A 24,736-nucleotide genomic window follows, 5' to 3' on the forward strand; every position below is an offset into this window, starting at 1 on the left:
CATGACTCTGTGGGCCAAAATATGGATAAATTATAGCTCTCAAAATGTGGTGATGCAAAAACTATTTTTTGCAATAAAAAGCGTCTTTTAGTGTGTGACAGCTGTCAACCCTAAAAATCCGCCAAAAAAGCGCTATAAAAGTAAATCAAACCCCCCTTCATCACCCCCTTAGTTAGGGAAAAATAATAAAATGTAAAAAAAAAGTATTTATTTCCATTTTCCCATTAGGGTTAGGGCTAGGGTTAGGGCTAGGGTTAGGACTAGGGTTAGGGCTAGGGTTAGGGTTGGGGTTGGGGCTAGGGTTAGGGTTACCATTGGGATTAGGGTTAGGGGTGTGTTTGGATTAGGGTTTCAGTTAGAATTGGGGGGTTTCCACTGTTTCGGCACATCAGGGGCTCTCCAAACGCGACATGGCGTCCGATCTCAATTCCAGCCAATTCTGCTTTGAAAAACTAAAACACTGCTCCTTCCCTTCCGAGTTCTCCTGTGCGCCCAAACAGTGGTTCCCCCCAACATATGGGGTATCAGCGTTCTCAGGACAAGTTGGACAACAACTTTTGGGGTCTAATTTGTCCTGTTACCCTTGGGAAAATAAAAACGTGGGGGCTAAAATATCATTTTCGTGGAAAAAAAATATTTTTTATTTTCACGGCTCTGCGTTATAAACTGTAGTGAAACACTTGTTGGTTCAAAGCTCTCACAACACATCCAGATAAGTTCCTTGGGGGGTCTAGTTTCCAATATGGGGTCACTTGTGGGGGGTTTCTACTGTTTAGGTACATCAGGGGCTCTGCAAATCAACATGACGCCTGCAGACCAATCCATCTAAGTCTGCATTTCAAACGGCGCTCCTTCCCTTCCGAGCTCTGCCGTGCACCCAAACAGTGGTTCCCCCCAACATATGGGGTATCAGCGTTCTCAGGACAAGTTTGACAACAACTTTTGGGGTCTAATTTGTCCTGTTACCCTTGGGAAAATAAAAACGTGGGGGCTAAAATATCATTTTCGTGGAAAAAAAAATTTTTTTATTTTCACGGCTCTGCGTTATAAACTGTAGTGAAACACTTGTTGGTTCAAAGCTCTCACAACACATCTAGATAAGTTCCTTGGGGGGTCTAGTTTCCAATATGGGGTAACTTGTGGGGGGTTTCTACTGTTTAGGTACATCAGGGGCTCTGCAAATGCAACATGACACCTGCAGACTAATCCATCTAAGTCTGCATTTCAAACGGCGCTCCTTCCCTTCCAAGCTCTGCCATGCACTCAAACGGTGGTTCCCCCCAACATATGGGGTATCAGCGTACTCAGGACAAATTGGACAATAACTTTTCTGGTCCAATTTCTCCTGTTACCCTTGGCGAAAAAAAAAATTGCGGGCTAAAACATCATTTTGTGGAAAGAAAAAATTATTTTTTAATTTTCACACCGCTACATTCTAAACTTTAGTGAAACAATTGGGGGTTAAAAGTGCTCACCACACATCTAGATAAGTTCCTTAGGGGGTCTTCTTTCCAAGATGGGGTCACTTGTGGGGGGTTTCCACTGTTAAGGCACGTCAGGGGCTCTCCAAATGCGACATGGGTTCCGATCTGAATTCCAGCCAATTTTGCATTGAAAAGTCAAATGGCGCTCCTTCCCTTCCGAGCTCTGCCATGCGCTCAAACAGTGGTTTATCCCCATATATGAAGTATCGGCGTACTCAGGACAAATTGCACAACAACTATTGGGGTTCAATTTATCCTGTTACCCTTGAGGAAAAAAAATTGGGGGCAAAAAGATCATTTTTTGTGAAAATTAATAAGAATTTTTTTTACGGCTCTACATTATAAACTTCTGTGAAGCACGTGGAGGTTCAAAGTGCTCACCACACATCTAGATTAGTTCCTTAGAGGGTCTACTTTCCAAAATGTTGTCACTTGTGGGGGTTTCCACTGTTTAGGCACGTCAGGGGCTCTCCAATCGTGACATGGGCTCCGATCTCAATTCCAGCAAATCTTGAATTGGAAAGTCAAATGGCGCTCCTTCCCTTCCGAGCTCTGCCATGTGCCCAAACAGTGGTTTACCCCCACATATGGGGTATCGGCGTACTCAGGACAAATTGTACAACGACTTTTGTGGTCCAATGTCTCCTGTTACCCTTGGTAAAATTAAACAAATTGGACCTGAAGTAAAAATTTTGTGAAAGAAAAGTTAAATGTTCAATTTTTTTTAAACATTCAAAAAATTCCTGTGAAGCACCTGAAGGGTTAATAAACTTTTTGAATGTGGTTTTGAGTACCTTGAGGGGTGCAGTTTTTAGAATGGTGTCAATTTTGGGCATTTTCTGTCATATAGACCCCTCAAAGTCACTTCAAGTGTGAGGTGGTCCGTAAAAAAAATGGTTTTGCAAATTTTGTTGCAAAAATGAGAAATCGCTGGTCAACTTTTAACCCTTATAACTCCCTAACAAAAAAAAAATTATGTTTCCAAAATTGTGCTGATGTACAGCAGACATGTGGGAAATGTTGTTTATTAACTATATTGTGTGATATAACTCTCTAATTTAAGGGCATAAAAACTAAAATTTTGAAAATTGCTAATATTTCATAATTTCTGACAAATTTTTGTTTTTTTTCACAAATAAATGCAAGTCATATCGAAGAAGTTTTACCACTTTCATGAAGTACAATATGTCACGAGAAAACAGTGTCAGAATCACCAGGATCCGTTGAAGCGTTTCAGAGTTATGACCTCATAAAGTGACAGTGGTCAGAATTGTAAAAATTGGCCCTGTCACTTAGGTGAAAACAGTCTTTGGGGTGAAGGGGTTAAAGAAGTATAAAAATATGAGTTTGTTTATAATCTCCATCTGAGGGGAATCTGTCGTGAAATTTTTGTTACCTCATCTGGGAGCAGCATAATGCAGGAAAAGAGACCCTGAATCCAAGGATGTATCACTTAGATTACTTGGTGCAGCTGTTCTTGCACAATCAGAGTTCTTAGACTTAGCAGTGCAGCAGAGCTGAGAAAGCTAATCCCTCCCCCACACCAGGATCTGTATGTACAATGTCCATAGACAGTCAGCTGCGTATCACAGTAGAGAGCGGAATTGCACTTGCAAGCGCGAGCTAGCTAGCCACAGCAATGACAATATCCTAGTGATAAAACCTTCTGTGTAAGTAAATAGCACACAGCCTGATAAGTGACACATGATTGAAATCTTGGTTTTAACCCCTACCTCATGCAGTCTTCAAATTACATGGCAAAAACCTGCTGACAGATTCCCTTTAACTCTTAAAACCTTCTTGTCCTACATCTTCTCCTAACCTGCAGTGTTTGTGTTTGCTACTAACTGGGGCGCGGGAGACAAAATATAGTTTAATTACACAAAGAAGACAGAAAGTCTATCGGATCAACAGAGCGAAACACAGACAGTGACTCAGTGTGAGTGGGCAGCGTTGCCGTGGAGATCGCCCCGTGACGTGGTTCTTCTGGATGTCCTACGCTACTTTCTCTGTTCTATCCATTCAGAGGTTTCCGTACAATGTAATAAATGCTATTATTGTGCATCTTGGGGTTCTTTCTATTGTGTGATAGACACATTTGCAGAATAACGATAGCAATAACTGCATTGTCAGGGTAAACATATTTCCTGTAAACATAGGGACACAGTAATAGAAACATTATTTACGAGATAACCATGAAAAAAAATGTATGAAAATGTATTACAGATGCCAGTTGTAGCCTGACCCATGGGTCTAAGGACCGAACTGATAGGTTCACAGATCCCTGTAAAGCTGTCGGTTTGGATCCTTAGAGGAGTTGGACAGAACTGACATACTGATTAAATTAGTGGGGGTCTGACACAAGGTACCCCATTTATCATCAGGTGAAATTTGCTCTAATGCACCATATCGTCTCTACAACTGAATAGAAGGCGCAGTATTCGGCAGAGGCCACTAAGCACGGAGCTTGGCCCCAAACATCACCTGGTTCAGGCCACTATTGGAGCGGACTTCAGCTGATCGGTAGGGGTGCCGTGTGTGGGACCCCGCCTATTTCATATTGACCATCTATGCTTTAAATAGCTCATCAATATGTCAGTCCCAAAAATACTAAGTAGCCCATTTGTCAGTTTGCTAAATGAAGGCAGATTACATACTAGGAGTTGACCAGGGAATTTTCCTTTTTTTGGCATTTACGAACTAACACACATTATGCTCAGAAATTTGATTTTGCAGGTCTATCTATCTGTCAGTCCTTCGACAACCTAATGAAAAACATCTTTTTAATTGATATAGCTTCAAGATATTCTGCAGCACTTTATGATATTGAAAGTCAAATCTGCTGATAGCTTGCCAAACAGGGGCTGTAAAGAGAAAAAAGAGAAGAACCTAGAACTGAAACCCAACAGTAAGCATGGATTCTCAAATCTGATTATGGACCACCATGCACATGGAGCGCCCCCAGACACAGGGCCACAGGTCACTCGGTACCGGTCCTTTCTGTCTCAGTTCTGGGGTTGTCACGGTGGCTGGACCCGGTCCATGACCCTGCTAAGGGGCGTACAATTAAAGGTGATGCGAGTCTGTCAAGGTTTCGTGACGCCACCTGTGGTGTTCGGTCAGGGTGACCGACGCTGCTTGGGGTCTGCTGGGGTGATGGAATGGCAGCTAGATGGTATACTGTTGTGAATTCTGCTTTTGGGTTCCCTCCAGTGGTTGTAGGTGGTAATGCAGTTGTCCCTGAGTTGCAGTCCTGGTCAGGTGTTTCTGCTGATTGCAGTTCTGACTGGGGTATTTAGGTGTGCAGGATTCATTAGTCCTTGCCAGTTGTCCATGGTTCTGGGAGGTTTTGGATCTTTGTCTGGTTCCTCCTGCCTTGCTGCCAATTCAGCAAAGATAAGTGTCTGTTTTTTGTTTCTGTGGCACACATGCTGTGTGCTTAATAATTCTGTGCTATTCATTTGTTTTCTCTTGTCCAGCTTAGACTGTGTCAGTGTTTTCTCAGTCTTGTTGAATTCTCTGGAGTTGCAGATATACGCTCCACATCTTTAGGTAGATCGTGGAATGTTTTGTATTTTCTGCTGTGGATATTTTTGGAAGGGTTTTAATACTGACCGCTTAGTATTCTGTCCTATCCTTTCCTATTTTAGCTAGAGTGGCCTCTTTTGCTAAATCCTGTTTCCTGCCTGCGTGTATCTTTTCCTCTACTACTCACAGTCATTATTTGTGGGGGGCTGCCTATCCTTTGGGGTTCTGCTTTGAGGCAAGGTAGAATTCCTATTTCCATCTATAGGGGTATTTAGTCCTCCGGCTGTGTCGAGGTGTCTAGGATTTGTTAGGCACTCCCCACAGCTAGTAACTAAAGCGGGGGCACCACAAAAGGACCGGGGATCCAACCAGGTCTATGTAATAATGGACCATAAGAAACAAGACAAGAGATAGACCATAAACGGGGATCACCCAAGGCAATGGATTGAGTATGAAAAATACAATCTTTATTGAAATAACACTTATGGACACGCAAAAAACCACATGGGGCACACAATTAAAAACATTAAAAATGGTCACACATAGGACCTATATTCATAAACAAGCGGCCCACCATAGAGCCCTCCCCCTTGTACGATACCTCCCAAACACTCTCTATAATGGTTTGTTAATAATGTATATAGTGTGGGATGTCTGCATGAACAGCACTAAAAAGGATATCAAGTAAAATACCCATATCTTAGGACAACAATTTTTATCCAATAAGAGCTATGCACCAGAGAACAAATACCTTATATCAGCAGGCTAACTTATGACATAAAAAACAGATATATGTGGCAAAACCTGATTACAATATCACAAAGTCATAAGAAGAAACTATACCAAAAGCATACACAGTGGATAAAGTTGGTTCTGAACCACAAATGTAACAGGTAAATCTGCTCACTTGAGATGTAACAATGTGCTTTAACACAAGATTAGTTATATAGCAGTTCCACTAATCTGGTCTGCCATATTGTGAGACCTAAATCATAAGTTACCACAGCCTCCTATGGTGAGGCACATAGAAAACCTGCTGAAAAATGAGGATAACTGTAGCCAAATAGCAAAAACTGGTAAGCAAACCCAAGTGCTGTTCAAGCCCCGTGCACAGTCAGTGGGGTATCGACAGGAGGAGCAGAGACCCGACGCGTGTCGCCACAGCAGTGGCTTCGTCAGGGGTAGCTCCTGTGGAGAACCGGCGTCCTTATCTAATCAAGTGATTGCTTTTTGCGCAGCCGCAGCTGTGCTACTTAACAGAGGCAAACATGTACGGTGATTCCGGAGGCGGCGCTAAATGAGATCACAGCAAATGAGCTCATAGGACTCCACCACTCCTCCTACCTTCGTCCTCATACCTGCACAGCGGTTGCCATAGTGCCCTATAGACGCGGCAGTCTCTGGCTCATCCGCTGTGCACATTACAGAGGACTCCTCCTGCTATCTGTCATCACACTTCCGGTCTTGTAACCATAGTTACCGGTTGTGTGCGGCAGCTGAGGAGCGCTACGGCGCCTGCGCCCGCAGACTCTACTCTCAAATCTTGCCGCATCTGATTATTTCTGTCACGGCACAGTGGCGGCATACCTCTATCAAGGGGATGTCCCTGTTAGCCGTCACACTGTTTTTGCTGAGTATGACAGTGAAAGATCCCAGCATATGAGCCCATAGGGCTCCCCCACTCCTCCTACCTTCGTCCTCATACCTGCACAGCGGTTGCCATAGAGCCCTATAGACGCGGCAGTCTCTGGCTCATCCGCTGTGCACATGACAGAGGACTCCTCCTGCTATCTGTCGTCACACTTCCGGTCTTGTAACCATAGTTACCGGTTGTGTGCGGCAGCTGAGGAGCACTACGGCGCCTGCGCCCGCAAACTCTACACTCAAATCTTGCCGCACCTGATTATTTCTGTCACGGCGCTGTGGCAGCATACCTCTAACAAGGGGATGTCCCTGTTAGCCGTCACACTGTTTTTGCGGAGTATGACAGTGATAGAAACGTGGTGCAGCAAACACTAAACTCATGAACGCACATGTGTGAAAGAGGAAACCTGCTGATTAATGGTTACAAATATACGTGCCTCAAAATTACAATTAGTACAGCCCCCATTTAATTTCTAAGTCAAATGCATTTGAGGGGTGACACCTCATTTTAGCCCCAAAAGTTCATTAGGGTTGTCTTGCCGTACAATATGAACTAGATGACACTAGGTACCACTCATGGGCCTCAATAGGCTCAACGATACATATATACCTGAAAGTTATTTCAAAAATTGCAGCAAATACCCCCAATAGAAAAGCCATAAATGCTCGGTGTACGCCCAATACAGAGAGCCTAACACCGTGCAAACAGTCTCTGTTATATACATACGGCACAAACGCAAAGGCGAAGTCCTCACCAATCAGGTCATGATTGGTGGGATCCAATCAACATTAATATTAATAGCACTAACATAGTGTGTGAACCCCCGAGGACTTATGGACCATTTCATTTAATAGGGGTCGACCTACATATAATATGAATACTACTTATCCAGCACGAAAAATGGTAAATCCATGAGGATGATATCCATAATCTATAGATCACAAACTGGTTCATGCAGCTTTACATGAACACCCGAGCCTTACACTATGGCCGGTCCGAATATCTAAAGCAATTGTTACCATCCACCTCTCGTGTCTCCCCTTTTCCTCATAGTTTGTAAGCTTGCGAGCAGGGCCCTCATTCCTCCTGGTATCTGTTTTTGAACTGTGATTTCTGTTATGCTGTAATGTCTATTGTCTGTACAAGTCCCCTCTATAATTTGTAAAGCGCTGCGGAATATGTTGGCGCTATATAAATAAAAATTATTATTATTATTATATTATTATCAGTAGAATTCAATGAAAAGCCATCTGTACTGCTGCTTTAGTTCAAACGACAGACATCCCAAAAAGAGGCCTGATTGAGACTCCCTAATATAAAACGACATCAGAGAGGACTAGAATCTCCTGTGGCACACTTAAAGCCCTCTCAGAGTCATGCACTTATGGACACCACAGTTGCCACAGAGCGGATTAACAGACGTAATCTTTCAAGGAACCTAGGTTTAATATTAGGTGCAGCCACCAAATATCAAAAAGACACACATAAACCCCAATGTCCCCCCCAAAAAGAAAAACTCTCAAGGAGGACAAAGACCACTATTGTCGTGGCTGATGCAAATGCCACCACTAAAGTGGATATTATACTGTTCATGCAGACATCTTGGTGAAGAATATACATGCCGCCGCTAGAATGATCATGTTGTTCATGCAGAGATCAGGGACCAGGTAAACACAAGGTTAAATTCAAAAGGTTTATCCTGAACCTACTATACATCCCTATCAATCCTAAGTACGTACAGTTGGGCAAAACCTCCAAAACAGGGCTTTGATTGCCCCCACAACATATAGAGTAAGGTTTCAAGACTGTTTATAAAACCCTGTGAACAGGAGATCTTCATTCAGTCCAAGTGGGGTTTGGCTATTCAAATTGAAAATCCATTTAGACTCTCGTCTGAGTAGTTCAAGTGTGATGTCTCCCCCTCTGATGTCTGAGGGGACAGATTCCAGACCCACAATCTTGATCCCTTTATTTTGTGAGTTGTGTGTTGATAGAAAATGCGATGCCACCGAGGTCAAGGTTTTGCCCTTTTCCAAGTCCTTCTTGGCCGTAGTTATATTTGACAGATGTTGTTGTATTCTTCTTTTCAACTCCTGTGTTGTTTGGCCAACATACGTCTTTGGGCATGGGCAGATGAGAGCATAAACCAAATTGCGTGATTTGCAATTGAAATACGATTTTACCGCCATCTGTAATGAAGAGGAGGGAGATGAGAGACGCATATCACTGCTACCAATAAATGGGCATATATTACATTTGCCACAAGGGAATGTGCCAGTCACCCTAAATCCTCTATTCAGTCTGGTTACCGGACGCCTAAAATGGCTGTGGCTCAAACAGTCTTTCAGATTTTTTGGCCTTCTAGCTATTAAACTAGGCCGTTCGGCTATGTGTGATCTTAGCTTGGGTTCACTGTAAAGGATCCCCCAATATTTTGTAAGGATCCCACGGATTTCTTGCCACTGGTTGTTAAAAGTGGTAATGACCCCTAGTGGCCTTGAAGCAGTATTTTGTCTGGGTTGCAATAAGCTTCCTCTATCAGCCTCTTTGGCCATGCGAAATGCGCTTGCAATTACCTTCCTAGGGTAGCCTCGATTTTTGAAACGTTGAGTCAAGTCCTGTGAATGTCTTCGGAAATCCTCCTGAGTGCTGCAGTTGCGCCTTATCCGGTAAAACTGTCCCTTTGGGATACCTTTCTTCAAGTGCTGTGGGTGGAAACTCGAGAAATGTAAAAGGCTATTAACAGCCGTAGGCTTGCGGTACAGCGTGGTTTGAACGTACCCATCCCTAGGGTACAGCTTTAAATCCAGGAATTCCACTTCCGTTTGCGAAAAAGATGACGTCAGCCTTATATTCCATGGGTTCTGGTTGAGAGTGTCCACAAATTGATGGCATTCTTCCAGGGTGCCTGTCCAGAGGAAAAGAATATCATCTATATAGCGATACCATTTGATGACATGTGATGAAAAAACCTCCAGACAGTACACCCTGGTGACCTCCCACCACCCCAAAAATAGGTTTGCGTATGAGGGCACACAACGTGCGCCCATCGCGGTACCTCTGATTTGTCTATAAAAAACCCGATCAAAGACAAAGTAATTTTTGTCCAGGATGAAGGAAAGTAGGTCGAGCAAAAAGGAGTCGTGATGTCTATCACCTGTGGTGTTCTTATCCAGGAAATAGGCGACTGCTTGCGTCTCCAGGTCATGGCCAATGCAGGTATATAGGGATTCAACATCTAGTGTGACAAGCCATATGCCAGGTGGAACCCTTAGATTTTCCAATTGTTGAATCAAGAAGGTTGAATCCCTCACGAAAGAGTCTAGAGATGAAACAAAGGGTTGTAGGAAGAAGTCCACGTACGTGCAGGGATGTTCTAGAAGATCCCCCAACCCAGACACAATAGGCCTACCTGGGGGTTTCTCCACTGATTTGTGGACTTTCGGAATGAGATAAAACGTTGGTACCCTGGGGTGGTGGTTGGTCATGAAGTCCCTCTCACGCTTGTTGATGATATTAAAGGTGAATGCCGAATCCAGAAGATGATCCAATTTGGACCTAAACACGTCAGTGGGATCTGATGGTAAAACCTGATAACATTCAGAATTAGACAATTGAAGTTTTGCCTCACTAACATATAATTCAGTGGGTCATATCACCAGGTTCCCCCCCTTGTCGGCCTCTCGGATGACAAAATCCCGATTTGAACCAAGCCCAATAATGGCTTTCTGGTCAGCCTTACTCAAATTCCTCCCCTTAATTGGGTCTAGTTTTAGGCTTTGAACCTCGCGACATACTGCATTAAAAAAACTTTGCATAGCCGGGACGAGAGACAAAGAGGGTGTGGCTTGCGAGGGTAACCTACCAGGAAATTGCTTCTTTTTGGGATATCCAGTTTCACTTTTTTCAAGTAGATCAAGTAGATCTCTAAAAACTTCTCGTTCATCAGTAGGTAGGCCATCCAAAATAGAGGGTTGATGGTATAACAATTTAAAGGCCAGCTGTCTACAAAAAAGGTACACATCTTTAATTAAGATGAACTTGTCCAAACCAAATAAAGGGGATGGGAGAACTACAATACCCAGATAGATTAGCGAAATTAGGATTATTTAGTCTAGAAAAAAGACGACTGAGGGGCGATCTAATAACCATGTATAAGTATATAAGGGGACAATACAAATATCTCGCTGAGGATCTGTTTATACCAAGGAAGGTGACGGGCACAAGGGGGCATTCTTTGCGTCTGGAGGAGAGAAGGTTTTTCCACCAACATAGAAGAGGATTCTTTACTGTTAGGGCAGTGAGAATCTGGAATTGCTTGCCTGAGGAGGTGGTGATGGCGAACTCAGTCGAGGGGTTCAAGAGAGGCCTGGATGTCTTCCTGGAGCAGAACAATATTGTATCATACAATTATTAGGTTCTGTAGAAGGACGTAGATCTGGGGATTTATTATGATGGAATATAGGCTGAACTGGATGGACAAATGTCTTTTTTTCGGCCTTACTAACTATGTTACTATGTTACTATTGGTTGGGCAAAAAGAGAGCCCCCTCTCCAATACTGAAAGCTCTACATCAGAAAGAGTGTACGATGAAAGATTAATAATAGACAGCTTACCAGAGTCCGAGGAGCTAGTCCTTGAGGTAGAGGTAATTAACGTTTCCTGTTCTGTCTCGTCTCCCGTCTGTATTTGGGAGACCAGGCTCTGTATTTCTTGTTGCGTCTCTTTCGGACTGTATCTCCTCCTGCGGCCCCTCCTGTTGTGCCTTCTGCCTCGCTTTGTTCCGACGATAAAAAATCGCTTGATGTAAGCTCCTGTAAGGTTGCCACATCTCCTTCTATTGGTAAATTCAAATTAGCACCCCTTCTGTTGCCTTTGTGCACCCATTTGTATGCTCGTCCGTTTTTAAAGTCCTGCTGATCTCGTTTGAATTTATGTCTCTTGCCTCCTATAATCTCCTTTTCAAATTTTTCGATAATATTCTTAAGCTGGCCCTGGAATGGCTCAACCAGAGTTTTTTTATCAAATGTTTCTAATTTGCTTTCAATACTCTTGATTTTTTCTTTAATTGCAGATAAAATTTCCCGATCATGTTCAATAAGCAAATCTATAAGAATATTCGAACATTTTAACAAGCCCTGTTCCCATACCTTCTGGAAGCCCTCATTTGCTTCCCAAGCCGGAAAAATCTGCACTCTAAGTCCTCTGGGTACCAGACCCACTTTTTTTTATTCTTCCAATGTTTTTAAGTTCCACCACGTTTTGGTGATGGATTTGTGCAGTCCAATTAGCTCATTAGACACCTCCTGAAAACCCATGTCCTTAACCCCTTACCGGCATCGGACGTACTATACCGTCCGATGCCGGCTCCCCTGCTTTGATGCAGGGCTCCGCGGTGAGCCCGCACCAAAGCCGGGACATGTCAGCTGTTTTGAACAGCTGACATGTGCCCGTAATAGGCGCGGGCAGAATCGCGATCTGCCCGCACCTATTAACTAGTTAAATGCCGCTGTCAAACGCAGACAGCGGCATTTAACTACCGCTTCCGGCCGGGCGGCCGGAAATGACGTCATCGCCGACCCCGTCACATGATCGGGGATCGGCGATGCGTCTGGATGGTAACCATAGAGGTCCTTGAGACCTCTATGGTTACTGATTGCCCGTCGCTGTGAGCGCCACCCTGTGATCGGCGCTCACAGCACACGTGCAATTCTGCTACATAGCATCGATCAGCAGATCGCTGCTATGTAGCAGAGCCGATCATGCTATGCCTGCTTCTAGCCTCTCATGGAGGCTATTGAAGCATGGCAAAAGTTAAAAAAAAAAGTTTAAAAAAATGTGAAAAAAATAAAAAAAACATAAAAGTTTAAATCACCCCCCTTTCGCCCCAATCAAAATAAATCAATAAAAAAAATATCAAATCTACGCATATTTGGTATCGCCGCGCTCAGAATCGCCCGATCTATCAATTAAAAAAAGTATTAACCTGATCGCTAAACAGCGTAGCAGGAAAAAAATTCGAAACGCCAGAATTACGTTTTTTTGGTCGCCGCGACATTGCATTAAAATGCAATAACGGGCGATCAAAAGAACGTATCTGCACCGAAATGTTATCATTAAAAACGTCATCTCGGCACGCAAAAAATAAGCCCTCAACCGACCCCAGATGATGAAAAATGGAGACGCTACGAGTATCGGAAAATGGCGCAATTTTTTTTTTTTTTTTTTTTTTTTTAGCAAAGTTTGGAATTTTTTTTCACCACTTAGATAAAAAATAACCTAGTCATGTTTGGTGTCTATGAACTCGTAATGACCTGGAGAATCATAATGGCAGGTCATTTTTAGCATTTAGTGAACCTAGCAAAAAAGCCAAACAAAAAACCAATGTGGGATTGCACTTTTTTTGCAATTTCACCGCACTTGGAATTTTTTTCCCGTTTTCTAGTACATGACATGCTAAAACCAATGATGTCGTTCAAAAGTACAACTCGTCCCGCAAAAAATAAGCCCTCACATGGCCAAATTGACAGAAAAATAAAAAAGTTATGGCTCTGGGAAGGAGGGGAGCGAAAAACGAACACGGAAAAACTAAAAATCCCCCGGTCATGAAGGGGTTAATACCACTATTACCTGACCCAGCAGGGTCTTCCTCAAAGATGTTGCCTATTTGGCTATTCCATGCTGCCTCTCTCGCTGCCAAATCCATGCCTAAATGTACAAATATTTTAATAACACCCACTTGGCAAATCACATAAAATAACCAAATGTGTGCCTCACCCAGAAAATGCAGGGAAACACAAGCACCTGCATATATACGAACCACCTAGAAACTAAAGCGGGGGCACCACAAAAGGACCGGGGATCCAACCAGGTCTATGTAATAATGGACCATAAGAAACAAGACAAGAGATAGACCATAAACGGGGATCACCCAAGGCAATGGATTGAGTATGAAAAATACAATCTTTATTGAAATAACATTTATGGACACACAAAAAACCACATGGGGCACACAATTAAAAACATTAAAAATGGTCACACATAGGACCTATATACATAAACAAGCGGCCCACAATAGAGCCCTCCCCCTTGTACGATACCTCCCAAACACTCTCTATAATGGTTTGTTAATAATGTATATAGTGTGGGACACCCCACAGCTACTTCTAGTTGCGGTGTTAAGTTCAGGATTTGCGGTCAGTACAGTTTACACCAACTCCAGAGAAAGTTCCATGCGGCTTTAAGGTCACCGGATCAAAACAGTACAACTGGCCAATAATGAGTTAAATGCATCTCAGAAGAAGGGAAGAAAGGTGTTGAGACATTTTTTTCCGCACACTGTTTTGTCTTCTCTTCCCTCTTTTTCTCTGGGTGGCTGAGGAGTCTTGTGCTAGCATGGATATTCAGGAATTAGCTTCTCGTGTGGACCAGCTTGCTGCTAGGGTACAGGGTATTTCTGATTATATTGTTCAGACTCCTGTTTTAGAGCCGACGATTCCTACTCCTGATTTGATTTTTGGTGACACGTCCAAATTTTTGAGTTTTAAAAACAACTGTAAACTGTTTTTTGTTCTGAGACCTCGATCCTCCGGTGATTCCATTCAGCAAGTTAAAATCATCATCTCCCTGCTGCGTGGCGATCCACAGGATTGGGCATTTTCCCTGGAATCTGGGAATCCGGCTTTGCTTAATGTAGACTCCTTTTTTCAGGCTTTAGGTTTATTATATGATGAACCTAATTCTGTGGATCAAGCGGAGAAGACCTTGTTGGCCCTGTCTCAGGGTCAAGAGGTGGCAGAATTGTATTGTCAGAAATTTAGAAAATGGTCTGTGTTGACTAAATGGAATGATGATGCTTTGGCGGCAATTTTTCAGAACATACCGCCATGTGGAATTATATTAAGGAGTCTTTGGCGAAAGGGCATATTCGGCCATCTTCTTCACCGTTGGGAGCGGGATTTTTTGTTGTTGCTAAGAAGGATGGCTCCTTGAGACCCTGTATTGATTATCGCCTCTTGAATAAGATTTGCTTTCTGATTTGTTTGCTAGGATTAAGGGGGCTAGTTGGTCTACTAAGATTGACCTTGGGGGAGCATATAATCTTGTTCGTATTAAGCAGGGTGATGAATGGAAAACTGTGTTTAATACGCCCAAAGGTCATTTTGAATATCTTGTGATGCCATTCGGGCTCACTAATGCTCCATCTGTTTTTCAGTCCTTCATGCGTGATATCTTCCGGACTTATCTTGATAAATTCTTGATTGTATATTTGGACGATATTTTGATTTTTTCCGATGATTGGGAGTCTCATGTGCAACAGGTCAGGATGGTATTTCAGATCCTCCGTGACAATGCCTTGTTTGTGAAGAGGTTTAAGTGTCTCTTTGGGGTGCAGAAGGTTTCTTTTTTGGGCTTCATTTTTTCTCCCTCATCTATGGAGATGGATCCGGTTAAGGTTCAGGCCATTCATGATTGGATTCAACCCACATCCGTGAAGAGCCTTCAGAAATTTTTGGGCTTTGCTAATTTCTATCGCCGTTTCATTGCTAACTTCTCTAGTGTGGTTAAACCTTTGACCGATTTGACGAAGAAAGGCGCTGATGTGGCGAATTGGTCCTCTGCGGCTGTCGCTGCCTTTCAGGAGCTTAAACGCCGATTTACTTCTGCTCCGGTGTTGCGCCAACCGGATGTTTCTCTTCCGTTTCAGGTTGAGATTGACGCTTCTGAGATTGGGGCAGGGGCCGTTTTGTCTCAGAGGGATCCTGTTGGATCCTTGATGAAACCGTGTGCCTTCTTTTCCCGTAAGTTTTCGCCTGCTGAACCCAATTATGATGTCGGCAATCGGGAGTTGTTGGCTATGAAGCGGGCGTTTGAGGAGTGGCGACATTGGCTTGAGGGAGCTAAGCACCGTATTGTGGTCTTGACCGATCATAAGAATCTTATTTACCTCGAGTCTGCCAAACGGCTGAATCCTAGACAGGCTCGATGGTGCTTGTTTTTTTCCTGTTTTGATTTCGTAGTTTCGTATCTTCCGGGTTCTAAGAATATTAAGGCTGATGCCCTCTCTAGGAGTTTTTTGCCTGATTCTCCTGAGGTCCTTGAACCGGTCGGCATTCTGAAAGAAGGGGTGGTCCTTTCTGCCATTTCCCCTGATTTACGACGGGTTCTTCAGGAATTTCAGGCTGACAGACCTGACCGCTGTCCAGTGGGGAAACTGTTTGTTCCTGACAGATGGACTAGTAGAGTGATTTCTGAGGTTCACTGTTCTCTGTTGGCTGGTCATCTTGGTATTTTTGGTACCAGAGATTTGGTTGGTAGGTCCTTTTGGTGGCCTTCTTTGTGACGTGATGTGCGTTCTTTTGTGCAGTCCTGTGGGACTTGTGCGCGGGCCAAGCCTTGTTGTTCCCGTGCTAGTGGGTTGCTTTTGCCATTGCCAGTCCCTGAGAGGCCCTGGACGCATATTTCTATGGATTTTATTTCTGATCTTCCGGTTTCCCAGAAGATGTCTGTTATCTGGGTTGTTTGTGACTGGTTATCTAAGATGGTTCATTTGGTGCCTTTGCCTAAATTGCCTTCCTGTTCAGATTTGGTTCCGTTGTTTTTTCAGCATGTGGTTCGTCTGCATGGTATTCCGGAGAATATTGTGTCCGACAGAGGTTCCCAGTTTGTTTCTAGGTTTGGCGGGCCTTTTGTGCTAGGCTGGGCATTGATTTGTCTTTTTCTTCTGCATTTCATCCTCAGACAAATGGCCAGTCCCAGCGAACTAATCAGACTTTGGAGACTTATTTGAGATGCTTTGTGTCTGCTGATCAGGATGATTGGGTGGCCTTCTTGCCATTGGCCGAGTTTGCCCTTAATAATCGGGCTAGTTCGGCTACTTTGGTTTCGCCTTTCTTTTGTAATTTTGGTTTTCATCCTCGTTTTTCTTCTGGGCAGGTTGAGTCTTCTGACTGTCCTGGTGTGGATTCTGTGGTTGACAGGTTGCAGCAGATTTGGGCTCATGTGGTGGACAATTTGGTGTTGTCTCAGGAGGAGGCTCAACGTTTTGCTAAATGTCGTCGGTGTGTTGGTTCCCGCCTTGGGGTGGGGATCTGGTCTGGTTGTCTTCCCGTCATGTTCCTATGAAGATTTCTTCCCCTAAGTTTAAGCCTCGGTTTATTGGTCCTTATAGGATTTTTGAGATTATTAATCCGGTGTCTTTTCGATTGGCGCTTCCGGCTTCTTTTGCCATCCATAATGTCTTCCATAGATCTTTATTGCGGAAATATGTGGTGCCCGTTGTTCCCTCTGTTGATCCTCCAGCCCCTGTGTTGGTTGATGGGGAGTTGGAGTATATGGTTGAGAAGATTTTGGATTCTCGTTTTATCGAGGCGGAGGCTTCAGTACCTTGTCAAATGGAAGGGTTATGGCCAGGAGGATAATTCTTGGGTTTTTGCCTCTGATGTCCATGCTGCTGATTTGGTCCGTGCCTTTCATCTGGCTTGTCCTGATCATCCTGTTAGCACTGGTGAGGGTTCGGTGACCCCTCCTCAAGGGGGGGTACTGTTGTGAATTCTGCTTTTGGGTTCCCTCCAGTGGTTGTAGGTGATAATGTAGTTGTCCCTGAGTTGCAGTCCTGGTCAGGTGTTTCTGCTGATTGCAGTTCTGACTGGGGTATTTAGGTGTGCAGGATTCATTAGTCCTTGCCAGTTGTCCATGGTTCTGGGAGGTTTTGGATCTTTGGTTCCTCCTGCCTTGCTGCCAATTCAGCAAAGATAAGTGTCTGGTTTTTGTTTCTGTGGCACACATGCTGTGTGCTTAATAATTCTGTGCTATTAATTTGTTTTCTCTTGTCCAGCTTAGACTGTGTCAGTGTTTTCTCAGCCTTGTTGGATTCTCTGGAGTTGCAGATATACGCTCCAAATCTTTAGTTAGATGGTGGAATTTTTTGTATTTTCTGCTGTGGATATTTTTGGAAGGATTGTAATACTGACCGCTTAGTATTCTGTCCTATCCTTTCCTATTTTAGCTAGAGTGGCCTCTTTTGCTAAATCCGGTTTCATGCCTGCATGTGTCTTTTCCTCTACTACTCACAGTCAATATTTGTGGGGGGCTGCCTATCCTTTGGGGTTCTGCTCTGAGGCAAGGTAGAATTCCTATTTCCATCTATAGGGGTATTTAGTCCTCCGGCTGTGTCGAGGTGTCTAGGATTTGTTAGGCACACCCCACGGCTACTTCTAGTTGCGGTGTTAAGTTCAGGATTTGCGGTCAGTACAGTGTACACCAACTCCAGAGAAAGTTCCATGCGGCTCCAAGGTCACCGGATCATAACAGTATACCTTCCCACAGGTGAAGTATGTCCCCAGGGCTTCTGTTATGATTAGGCAATTCAGTACCACAGTGAACATAGAGGTTAGAGCACATACAGTGATCGGACAATAATCCAAAAACATAGAACGAGCTCTGAGACGTGGGAACTCTGTTGACCGCAATCCCTAATCCTATCCAACAACACTAGAGGCAGCCGTGGATTGCGCCTAACGCTACCTATGCAACTCGGCACAGCCTGAGAAACTAGCTAGCCTGAAGATAGAAAATAAGCCTACCTTACCTCAGAGAAATACCCCAAAGGAAAAGGCAGACCCCCACATATAATGACTGTGAGTAAGATGAAAAGACAAACGTAGAGATGAAATAGATTTAGCAAAGTGAGGCCCGACTTTCTGAACAGAGCAAGGATAGGAAAGGTAACTTTGCGGTCAACACCAAAACCCTAAAAACCATGCAAAGGGGGCAAAAAGACCCTCCGTACCGAACTAACGGCACGGAGGTACACCTTCTGCGTCCCAGAGCTTCCAGCAAACAAATAGATAAGCTGGACAGAAGAAAAGCAAACAAAATAGCAAAGGAAAACTTAGCTATGCAGAGCAGCAGGCCACAGGAACGATCCAGGAGGAAAACAAGTCCAATACTGGAACATTGACAGGAAGCCAGGATCAAAGCACTAGGTGGAGTTAAGTAGAGCAGCACCTAACGACCTCACCACATCACCTGAGGGTGGAAACTCAGAAGCCGCAGTACCACTTCCCTCCACCAACGGAAGCTTACAGAGAGAATCAGCCGAAGTACCACTTGTGACCACAGGAGGGAGCTCTGCCACAGAATTCACAACAGTACCCCCCCTTGAGGAGGGGTCACCGAACCCTCACCAGAGCCCCCAGGCTGACCAGGATGAGCCACATGAAAGGCACGAACAAGATCGGGAGCATGGACATCAGAGGCAAAGACCCAGGAATTATCTTCCTGAGCATAACCCTTCCACTTAACCAGATACTGGAGTTTCCGTCTTGAAACACGAGAATCCAAAATCTTCTCCATAATATACTCCAACTCCCCCTCCACCAAAACCGGGGCAGGAGGGTCAACAGAAGGAACCATAGGTGCCACGTATCTCCGCAACAATGACCTATGGAATACGTTATGTATGGAAAAAGAATCTGGAAGGGTCAGACGAAAAGACACAGGATTAAGAACCTCAGAAATCCTATACGGACCAATGAAACGAGGTTTAAACTTAGGAGAGGAAACCTTCATAGGAATATGACGAGAAGATAACCAAACCAGATCCCCAACAAGAAGTCGGGGACCCACACAGCGTCTGCGATTAGCAAAACGTTGAGCCTTCTCCTGGGACAAGGTCAAATTGTCCACTACCTGAGTCCAAATCTGCTGCAACCTGTCCACCACAGTATCCACACCAGGACAGTCCGAAGACTCAACCTGTCCTGACGAGAAACGAGGATGGAACCCAGAGTTGCAGAAAAATGGCGAAACCAAGGTAGCCGAGCTAGCCCGATTATTAAGGGCGAACTCAGCCAAAGGCAAAAAGGACACCCAGTCATCCTGATCAGCAGAAACAAAACATCTCAAATATGTTTCCAAGGTCTGATTGGTTCGTTCGGTCTGGCCATTAGTCTGAGGATGGAAAGCCGAGGAAAAAGACAAGTCAATGCCCATCCTACCACAAAAAGCTTGCCAAAACCTCGAAACAAACTGGGAACCTCTGTCAGAAACGATATTCTCTGGAATGCCATGTAAACGAACCACATGCTGGAAGAACAATGGAACCAAATCAGAGGAGGAAGGCAATTTAGACAAGGGTGCCAAATGGACCATCTTAGAAAAGCGATCACAGACCACCCAAATGACTGACATCTTTTGAGAAACGGGAAGATCTGAAATAAAATCCATAGAGATATGTGTCCAAGGCCTCTTCGGGACTGGCAAGGGCAAAAGCAACCCACTGGCACGAGAACAGCAGGGCTTAGCCCGAGCACAAATCCCACAGGACTGCACAAAAGTACGCACATCCCGCGACAGAGATGGCCACCAAAAGGATCTAGCCACTAAGTCTCTGGTACCAAAGATTCCAGGATGACCAGCCAAGACCGAACAATGAACCTCAGAGATAACTTTATTCGTCCACCTATCAGGGACAAACAGTTTCTCCGCTGGACAACGATCAGGTTTATTAGCCTGAAATTTTTGCAGCACTCGCCGCAAATCAGGGGAGATGGCAGACACAATTACTCCCTCTTTGAGGATACCCGCCGGCTCAGATACACCCGGAGAGTCGGGCACAAAACTCCTAGAAAGAGCATCCGCCTTCACATTTTTAGAGCCCGGAAGGTATGAAATCACAAAGTCAAAACGGGCAAAAAACAACGACCAACGAGCTTGTCTAGGATTCAACCGCTTGGCGGACTCGAGATAAGTCAAGTTCTTATGATCAGTCAAGACCACCACGCGATGCTTAGCTCCTTCAAGCCAATGACGCCACTTCTCGAATGCCCACTTCATGGCCAGCAACTCTCGGTTGCCCACATCATAATTTCGCTCAGCAGGCGAAAACTTCCTGGAAAAGAAGGCGCACGGTTTCATCACTGAGCAATCAGAACCTCTCTGCGACAAAACAGCCCCTGCTCCAATCTCAGAAGCATCAACCTCGACCTGGAACGGAAGAGAAACATCTGGTTGACACAACACAGGGGCAGAAGAAAAACGACGCTTCAACTCTTGAAAAGCTTCCACAGCAGCAGAAGACCAATTGACCACATCAGCACCCTTCTTGGTCAAATCGGTCAATGGTTTAGCAATACTAGAAAAATTGCAGATGAAGCGACGATAAAAATTAGCAAAGCCCAGGAACTTTTGCAGACTTTTCAGAGATGTCGGCTGAGTCCAATCATGGATGGCTTGGACCTTAACAGGATCCATCTCGATAGTAGAAGGGGAAAAGATGAACCCCAAAAATGAAACCTTCTGCACACCAAAGAGACACTTTGATCCCTTCACAAACAAAGAATTAGCACGCAGGACCTGAAAAACCGTTCTGACCTGCGTCACATGAGACTCCCAATCATCCGAGAAGATCAAAATGTCATCCAAGTACACAATCAGGAATTTATCCAGGTACTCTCGGAAGATGTCATGCATAAAGGACTGAAACACTGATGGAGCATTGGCAAGTCCAAATGGCATTACTAGATACTCAAAATGACCCTCGGGCGTATTAAATGCAGTTTTCCATTCATCGCCTCGCTTAATTCGCACAAGATTATACGCACCACGAAGATCTATCTTGGTGAACCAACTAGCCCCCTTAATCCGAGCAAACAAATCAGATAACAACGGCAAGGGGTACTGAAATTTAACCGTGATCTTATTTAGAAGGCGGTAATCTATACAAGGTCTCAGCGAACCATCCTTCTTGGCTACAAAAAAGAACCCTGCTCCTAATGGCGACGATGACGGGCGAATATGCCCCTTCTCCAGGGACTCCTTCACATAACTGCGCATAGCGGCGTGCTCAGGCACAGATAAATTAAACAATCGGCCTTTTGGGAACTTACTACCAGGAATCAAATTGATAGCACAATCACAACCCCTATGCGGAGGTAGGGCATCGGACTTGGGCTCATCAAATACATCCCGGTAATCAGACAAGAACTCTGGAACCTCAGAAGGGGTGGATGACGAAATTGACAGAAATGGAACATCACCATGTACCCCCTGACAACCCCAGCTGGACACCGACATGGATTTCCAATCTAATACTGGATTATGGACTTGTAGCCATGGCAACCCCAACACGACCACATCATGCAGATTATGCAACAACAGAAAGCGAATAACCTCCTGATGTGCAGGAGCCATGCACATGGTCAGCTGGGTCCAGTACTGAGGCTTATTCTTGGCCAAAGGCGTAGCATCAATTCCTCTCAATGGAATAGGACACTGCAAGGGCTCCAAGAAAAACCCACAATGCTTAGCATACTCCAAGTCCATCAAACTCAGGGCAACGCCTGAATCCACAAATGCCATGACAGAATACGATGACAAAGAGCAGATCAAGGTAACGGACAGAAGAAATTTTGACTGTACTGTACCAATGGTGGCAAACCTAGCCTCTCTCTGGGATCTTCCGTTTGTGAAGGAAAGTGGTACTGCAGTTTCTGAGTTTCCTCCCTCAGGTGATCTGGTGAGCTCGTTAGCTTCTTCTCTACTTAACTCCACCTGATGCTTTGATCCATGCTTCCTGTCAATGTTCCAGTGTAGGACTTGTTTTTTTCTCTGGATCATTCCTGTGGCCTGCTGCTCTGCAAAGCTAAGTTTTGCTTATGTTATTTTGTTGCTATTTTTCAGTCCAGCTTGCTTTATTGGTTTTTCTCGCCTGCTGGAAGCTCTGAGACGCAGAGGGACCACCTCCGTGCCGTTAGTCGGTGCGGAGGGTCTTTTTGTCCCCTCTGCGTGGTTATTTATAGGTTTTTGTGCTGACCGCAAAGTTATCTTCCCTATCCTCGTTCTGTTCAGCTAGTCGGGCCTCACTTTGCTAAATCTGTTTCATCTCTATGTTTGTGTTTTCATCTTACTCACAGTCATTATATGTGGGGGGCTGCCTTTTCCTTTGGGGAATTTCTCTGAGGCAAGGTAGGCTTATTTTTCTATCTTCAGGACTAGCTAGTTTCTCAGGCTGTGACGAGGCGCCTAGGTTCTGGTCAGGAGCGCTCCACGGCTACCTTTAGTGTGGTTTGATAGGATTAGGGATTGCGGTCTGCAGAGTTCCCACGTCTCAGAGCTCATTCTATTATTTTGGGTTATTGTCAGATCACTGTATGCGTTCTGACCTCCATGTCCATTGTGATTCTGAATTGCCTTTCTTAACATGCCAGCGCAGATTCATTCCATTGAGTGAGCACGGACCACTTTCTAAATTTCTGACAATATAACTCTATCTCATCCTGACCCTGACAAAGAGCCAGCAAATTTTTTTCTGCCTGATCCACAGAATTAGGCTCATCGTACAGCAATCCGAGCGCCAGGAAAAACGCATCGATATTACTTAATGCAGGATCTCCTGGCGCAAGAGAAAATGCCCAGTCCTGAGGGTCGCCACGCAAAAAAGAAATAATGATCAAAACCTGTTGAACTGGATCACAAGAGGAGCGAGGTTTCAAGGCCAGAAATAGTTTACAATTATTTTTGAAACTCAGAAACTTAGTTCTATCACCAAAAAAACAAATCAGGAATAGGAATTCTTGGTTCTAACATAGATTTCTGATCAATAGTGTCTTGAATCTTTTGTACTCTTGCCGAGAGCTGATCCAAACATGAAGACAGACTTCTTTTTTTCAGTAAATATATTTATTGAAATTTTAAACAGGAAAAACAATAAAATGAATCATTACAATGTCCAGAACTATACATTACGCCTCTGAGCACACAGCACAAGTGTAGTTGAACAAGGACTCTGGCACATAAAGGGTACATGCTTCTCATCTTGAGAATCACCTCGGGACATGGATACAGGATACAAAACCTGTGAGAAAAGCAATTGTAGAGATAGGAGAAAAAGAAATAAAGAGAAGAAGAGAGAGAGAAAAAAAAAGGGGGGGGGGAAAGGGGAAGAAGGGGGGATTAAGGGAGACCCAGTAATGTATACGCCCACGTATTGAGAATTATGAGTATGTACGCAGCCAAGTCAGGAACCCTGTGCTTTCCTTGAAGGATTGCCAGAGGAACCAGGTGCGTCCCTGGACATATGCAGCATCACCATCACCCGCCACCAGCAACTCTAGACGATGTAATCTATCCATTTCAGCTATCCATTCCTCCGTGGAGGGGACCTCAGTGGACCTCCAATGTCGGGGAATAACTGCCCTAGCAGCTATGAGGCAAAATCTCAGGATCCCCTTTTTAACGGAAGCTATCGAACTGGGTATCAGGGACAGTAGTGCCATTTGGGGGGAGGGCTCGTGGCGGACCCCAGTCATCAAATGAAAGGCATCGAAGACTGAGTTCCAGAAGGGTTGCAGGGGACCACAGGACCACCAAACATGAAGCACAGAGCCCGTGGCAGAGCCACATCTCCAGCAGGCGTCCGAGATCTCCGGGTTAATCCTGTGGAGAAGGACGGGACACCTATACCAGCGTGTCAGTAATTTATAATTCCTCTCCTGCGCCTGACTGGACATCGTCATCTTATGTGCAAGAGTGAAGATTTTTAGACTATCTGCCTCAGAAAAGGTGATCCCCAGGTCCCTCTCCCAAGCCTCCATAAATCCAAGCGTAGTAGGGGGAAGTGAATTCAAGACCAGGCCATAGAGCACCGAAACCACATGGGAGGGACCCTCGGTAGGGAGCATCAGGGACTCAAATGGTGTCAGCGCCCCCATCGGCACACTGGAAAGAAAGCTCCGCAATTGCAGAAACTCCAGCCAGGACAGCGGTGTCGTAAGATCAGAACCTCGTAACCCCCGCATGCCGGAGAGCCCCGCAAGCTTATCCTTCACCTGACCCAGTCCCACCCCGTCAAGTCGTGACCAACACAGATACGTAGATCTATTCATTGCTGGGGGAAAGGCCGGATTGTCAAAAAGGGGACTCAGTCTGCTCAATCGGGAGGTCAGGCGTAATTTCACATAGGATCTATCCCAGAACCTCAAAACAATCTGTGTGAGTGGAGCAAAACTCGACACAGGTGGGCGTCCGGTCCCCCCCAGCCAAGGCAGCCAGTACAAAGAAGAGGGCGATAAAAGT

This window comes from Ranitomeya imitator, chromosome 4, assembly GCF_032444005.1.
Source record: "Ranitomeya imitator isolate aRanImi1 chromosome 4, aRanImi1.pri, whole genome shotgun sequence".
Taxonomy (NCBI): Eukaryota; Metazoa; Chordata; class Amphibia; order Anura; family Dendrobatidae; genus Ranitomeya; species Ranitomeya imitator.